The following is a 6,695-nucleotide window of genomic DNA, read 5'->3' on the forward strand; positions in this document are numbered from 1 at the left end:
GGCCCTTCTTGAACTAACTTCTTTCTCTCTCTCTAAAAAACAAAAAAAAAACTACATACTAACTTAACTTTACCACTATTCCTTCAGATGTTGTAGTTGTCATAGACTGTGTTGCATAGTTGATTGCTCTATTGCTGACAAAAATGTGTTATTGTAAGTCACTTTGGATAAAAGTGTAGTAATGTAATGTAGACAATGGAGTTCATAGAGCAGCGCAAGGCTCTAGCATGAACTTCTAATGGGTGAGTAAGTACTGTAGCTTAACTGTTGGGTTTCTCTTTGTTATGGAGTCTTTTCAGTGATTTACATCTATAGAGCAGTGTAGCCTATGTCACGTTGGAAAATGTGCACCAGTCTGTGTGTGTCTGACTAGGGGCAGTTGTTCATTCATTCATACTGTGAGCTGCTGTGCTTCTCTTGATGGCTATTTCTTGTTTTATCCGTATTGATATGTAAGCTGCTACCTTGTCTTGATTTGTTAGTGGCTGACTAAGCTATTTCACATGGTTGATATTTCGATAAATTAGGGTGTGGTCACCACAACCTAATTTCAGTGTTGTGTGTGTGTGTGTGTGTGTTAGGGCTGTGCGATTTTGCCTTAAACTAAAATTGACGATTTTTTCTCTCAAAACTCGATTTTCGATTTCGATTTATTATACTATTATACTTCTCTAAACATTTGTTGCCCTGCAGAGCTCTTTTTCCCCCTTTTTTCCATAATTGACAATTTATGCTTTTACTCTGAAGGCAGAGCAACCCAACTTCCTGTTTTAGCTTGCCGCTACTATGCTTAACTTCCTGGATGTTGCTTGCTAACTTGACACTGGTGGATTTGCGTGTGCCTCCGTGACATAATTATATTAGCAGTGTCTAAGCGACCACCCGTGCTCGGAGTTATATCTGTACTAGAATAACACAAAGTCACAACAGGAATGCGTGGAACTGCGATAGCAGTTAGGGGCAAATTCAGACACACAGGGAGAAGTGAGTCAGCTGGCTGCTAAGTTACAGCCATGAATACAGCCAATCTATCAGTACTCGGTGGCCTCACGTGTTGTTTTGTTATTATGTGAACTGTAAAGGCAACGTTTCATCGTCCGGTGATAACGTCTGTGTTCGTGTACGCGCGTGAGTGTGTTGTGGCAATCGTTATCTTGTAGGCTACAGCCCGCAGTGCAACAAGCTGCGCTCAGTGCTCACTCTGTGCTTTTTGGTCGGAGGTGTTGAAATAAGTCCATTGCGCTGCTGTCTTTAGTAGCCAGTATCACAGCCTCTAGAGAGACTTTACAGCGGGGAGAATGGACAAGTAGCAGCATGCGTACATGAGAGAGAGCCGCCCCGCATAACGTAATTACCCTAGTTGAAGTGTAACTCGATTTTACGATTTTCATTTTTTTAACATCGTCCTAACTAATTAATTCGATTACGATTCAAAATCGATTAATCACACAGCCCTAGTGTGTGTGTGTGTGTGTGTGTGTGAGAGAGAGAGAGAAATTCAATCAATAGACAATAACACTGGTGTGTTTAAAATGAGATATTCCTCTAAATATGGCTAAAAAAGATCCAAACATGCAAAAAAAGGCAAATATTTCCTCGGCGGGGCCCTTGCGGTTGCCACTGATTTGTGGGGGTGGCATATTGCCAGCTTATCAGTATATTATACTGATGATGATGATGATGTATGGAGAAAATAATTGCGAAACTCACTTCCGGTGCAAGAGATGTCACGTGACTGTTCAGCTCTATAGACCCCTTATACAGCTTGTCAACATTGAGCTGCGCGCGCAACGTGTAGGCAGAAAACCATCAGCCCAGCATTCACAGACAGTGAAAAAGCCCCGCTGTCAGGACTGCTCTATGCCCATCTGCAACACACAGTTATATTTTAGTTTTAAAATGCAGTTCTCGGCTTACTACCACAGCTTATCGCCTAGTGATAAGCAATGTTATGCATCGAAATTAACGTTGTTTAATGGGATATGTCTTACAGACCCATACGCACTGGCGCTGTCAATTGGCCAAGCCTAGTCATACATATCGTGCATTCCTTTATAACTGGGGATAGCGTAGATAATTATTCTGTAACTTGCAAAGATATATTGTTATGTTGATAATGCACACAACTCAATAATGACATTATGTAACGTTACTTGGTCGTTAACTAACCGAGCGATGTGGCTGAGCAGCCTACAGTTTCAGGCAGCTTACCTGATTATGAAGAGCACTGCAAAGTCGGGCATTTTTAACGATTTCCTCTTTCGGCTTGCAACCAAAGACACCTACGGTTAGCATTAAAAGCAAGGACTAAAGTTTTACCGAATCCCGTCAACTCATACTGCTTTTATGCTAACCGTAGGTGTCTTTGGTTGCAAGCCGAAAGAGGAAATCGTTAAAAATGCCCGACTTTGCAGTGCTCGCTCATTTCATATCAGGTAAACTGTAGTAGGCTGCTAGTAACAGCCACATCGCTCGGTTAGTTAACAACCAAGTAACGTTAAATAATGTCATTATTGAGTTGAACTGATTGGAACGAGGACATCATTAAAAATGCCCAACTTTGTAGTGCTCTTCATAATCAGGTAAGCTGCCTGTAGCTGTAGGCTGCTCAGCCACATCGCTCGGTTAGTTAACGACCAAGTAACGTTACATAATGTCATTATTGAGTTGTGTGCATTATCAACATAACAATATATCTTTGCAAGTTACAGAATAATTATCTACGCTATCCCCAGTTATAAAGGAATGCACGATATGTATGACTAGGCTTGGCCAATTGACAGCGCCAGTGGGTATGGGTCTGTAAGACATATCCCATTAAACAACGTTAATTTCGATGCATAACATTGCTTATCACTAGGCGATAAGCTGTGGTAGTAAGCCGAGAACTGCATTTTAAAACTAAAATATAACTGTGTGTTGCAGATGGGCATAGAGCAGTCCTGACAGCGGGGCTTTTTCACTGTCTGTGAATGCTGGGCTGATGGTTTTCTGCCTACACGTTGCGCACGCAGCTTGCTTTGTTGTCATTGTGACGTAGGCGTATAATTGGTCTATAGGATGATGTAAATGATAGGTTGCAGATCTAGAAGCCGCAGTCTAATGTGGCTCCTGTCAAAACGGGTTGATGACATCACAATTCTTGATTGACATCACTTATGACATCATCACTGATTACATCATCAACAATGACATCACAGTTGCTTGAGTGACATCACTTATGACATCATCAATGATGACATCATCACCAATAACATCACACTTGCTCGAGTGACATCACTTATGACATCATCACTGATGACATCACCGATGACATCACAATTACCCAAGTGACATCCCATATGACATAATTTGCTCTGTGCGTGAGTGTTACGGCCTCCACACATGTAACAGAAAATAAGGCTCATAGTGGAAACCACAACATAACATAAGAAGGACGCCACACAAGAATCAAAATATAGGGTTTTTATTGTCCTTTCCCCCAAAGTATTTAAGAAAAAGGCCCAAAACCATAAAACAAAATAACCTGACAGTTTGCCCGAAATAAACAAAAGGGAGAGGGGTCTGGGCTGGCCCATATAGGGCCGTCGAAGCCAGCCCCTCTCCTTAAACTAACAATTGAAAAACGTTCAAAGAATAATTTAGATTAACTAAACTAAAACTAAGGACGAAAAACAACTACCATAACTGCCAGGTTAAACTAAAACAATAAAGCCTGGCACCTATTGTGCCAGGACCTAATAAAGGAAAGAAAGGGGCAAAAGTATCAAACCAAATGTACAGGTGCTGCTGGGCTGGATTCAGGTGTAGAGTAACTGTGTCCCAGCAGCAAGCCAGCTTATATACCTGCAGGCAGAGCTGCATCAGCAATCAGCTGAGTGTCTGCAGGTGTTCAGCCTGAGGTAAGGAGGAGCAGAGGAGATCAATTAAGGAACAGTACAAACACAGAATGTAAACACATGAATGTGCAACATGATACATACCATGTGTGAAGTTTATTATGCACTGTCCATGGCCACACGCAACAGTGAGTGATTTGTGACAAACACTGATGATGCGATAGACATTGTGACATCATCAGGAATGCACCGATGATATCACAATGGATCTGTGCATAAGTAGAGAAGGATTTATGACATCACTGATGACCACTCACTGATGACATCACAATTGCTCAAATGACATCACCTTAATGATCTGGCTAGTTCAACTGACTAGAAATGGCTGAAGCTCCCCCACGGCTTTGCCGGTTTATCTGTCACCAATGTTCAGCAGAGATCCGTCCGCATTTACCGGACTACACCTGCCCATGCTGTGGCTCTGGCTTCATCGAGGAACTGCCTGATAATGGGTCCACATCCACAGCTTCCACCAGTTATCACAACCGGCCATCCTTTGAGAACTTGTTCACGTTCCACCCTGGGTATGGCCAGTTTGGGATATTTGAGAACGGAGTGGCGTCACAACACTGGTACAGTGGCAGGCAATCCTGCGGTCGGCACGGCCCTCGACAGCAGGGTACGCGCCAGGAACGATTGCCCACGTTAGAGAGAATTATCCAGCAGCTAGTCAATGGAATCATCACACCTACAGCCATGGCAAACATTATGGGACCATGGGCTTCGAATCCATTGGACTATGCCTGGGATGCCAATGGGCTTGATGCTATCATTACACGGCTATTGAACCAGTTTGAAAGCACAGGTCCACCTCCGGCAGACAGAGAGAGGATAACTAGTTTACCTACCATCACCATCACAGAAGAGCACGTGGGTGCTGGTTTAGAGTGTCCTGTGTGCAAAGAAGACTACAGCGTTGGAGAGGACGTGAGACAGCTGCCATGCAACCATCTGTTTCACAGTGACTGTATCGTCCCGTGGCTGGAGCAGCACGACACGTGTCCCGTGTGCAGAAAGAGTCTGAGTGGACAGAACACAGCCACAGACACCCCGGGGTTATCATGAATCAACTTCTCACCTTCCTCCTCCCAGTTCATCTAGCAATGAGAACACTGCCTACCTTCCTCCTCTCCCTGTTCACCTAACAATGAGAACATGACTACCTTCCTCCTCTCCCTGTTCACCTAACAATGAGAACACTGCCTAACCTTGTGAGAAAGGGAGCTGGATTTCCATGAGGTTACAATCACATCATCACACGACAAATCAGTCTATTGGTTTGAATCTGAACCACCAGTGGTTCGCACAAATCACCCTCCTGAGGCAGCTACGGGCAGGTTTGGTGTGACACCAGCGAGAAGCGAGCCTGTGATAGACGTAACAGATGGTTCATCCAATCACCTCCCCAGATAGAAAACAAACCATCTGGCAGTGTCAGGTTAAACACTGCCAGAAACTCATGGGGCCCTATCATCCCCCTGGCCTTAAAATAGCGTTTAACGCCAGGCGCAGCGCTATTAATGGGCGTGGTCAGGTGCAGTCCATGTTTTACCCTCGGCGCTAAACCCATCTGTTAATCACTTAACCACGCCTTTTAAGCGTAGAATTATTCTCAAAAACTGTGCTCATTGGAGAACTGCAGTAAACAAATCATCTTCCCTTTCAAGCTCCAATTCCACGGAGCGATCCAGTCCGGTCAGAAAAGCCTGACCAAAGCGCTCCGAGCTCTCTCCCCCCTCCCTCTTTCATCCCTGTCTGTCTCCATATATATGATTCCATATTATGCTCCTCAAACAAATCTCACTGCAGTTTAAAGGATGGCTTTACCGGTTTTCAACCAGATTTGTATCCTTACAATGCCAGTAGTATGAGTAGATGGGCAGCCTTTATCTCCCACCAGTAAACCCTCTTGGCTGTACTGTCTTTTCATTCCCATTCACTCTGCATCGCTCTGACGCGTTTTACGTCACGACCGCGTCAACGGCCGCGCATTACACATGCGGAAAGGCTGTCGATTAGAACTACAACTCTTTTGTGTGTGTGCCGCCTCTAGGGGCCTCCATGCGCCTCCACAGCTCCAAAAAAGTTTTTTCTTTGTTTTTGTTTTTTTGCTGACAGTGTCGCCTGATAGCCTATCGACATTTCCTCCAGTGGGTTCTACAGGGCGAGAGAGGGAGGCATCATCGTATTGTTTTGCCAGCGTGTTGTGCAGGCGATCCATGTACCCTTTAACCTGACGTTGCCAGATGGATGGGTTTGCTTCACATTCTGTTTCACAAACGACATCCATCTGGGTTTGGCCAAGCTACCCTGCTGAAGAGGGCGGTCACTTTTTTCAAGCTACTTGGCAGGTGATTGGATGGACCGTCTGTCTGTCACCGTCTGGGCGTGCCAACGCCAACCAATCAGATCGACTTGCCTTCATGACGTAGCAGCGGCAGCGCCTGGTAAACAGCTAGGAGGACTACAATTGCTAAATAGTTAGCATGGAGGTCGCAGATTTTTGCTGTTTTTGTAAGGTGAATATTGGGTGCAAACATTGACTATTGAATTTGCCAAAAGAAAGAAGAATAACTGCAGATGTCTGACTGAGGATGAAGTGCAGGTAGGCCATTTTGCACGTTAAATGTAACGGATTGGATTAACTGATGTTACGCTAACATTAGCAACATTTGCAAGTTAGCTTGGCAGCAGCAATCCACAACTAGCTAGCAGCCGCCCCGGCCTCCGGCCGGGGCCCCCTCTCCCGGCCGCCGACACCCAGGGCAGCCACCGCCCACGCGAGGGGCTCTTGGC

At 44.9% G+C, this 6,695-nt stretch overlaps 1 pseudogene across 1 annotated transcript; it reads left to right on the forward strand.

Annotated features, from left to right (window-relative positions):
• The first annotated feature begins 4,220 nt into the window (after positions 1-4,220).
• Positions 4,221-4,964, forward strand: LOC310772346 (E3 ubiquitin-protein ligase RNF126-A pseudogene; annotated as a pseudogene). The gene has a single exon. The product of its transcript is annotated as an E3 ubiquitin-protein ligase RNF126-A pseudogene (transcript).
• Positions 4,965-6,695: the final 1,731 nt, after the last annotated feature.

This window comes from Poromitra crassiceps (genome assembly GCF_964638095.1).
Source record: "Poromitra crassiceps genome assembly, chromosome: 2".
Lineage (NCBI taxonomy): Eukaryota > Metazoa > Chordata > Actinopteri > Beryciformes > Melamphaidae > Poromitra > Poromitra crassiceps.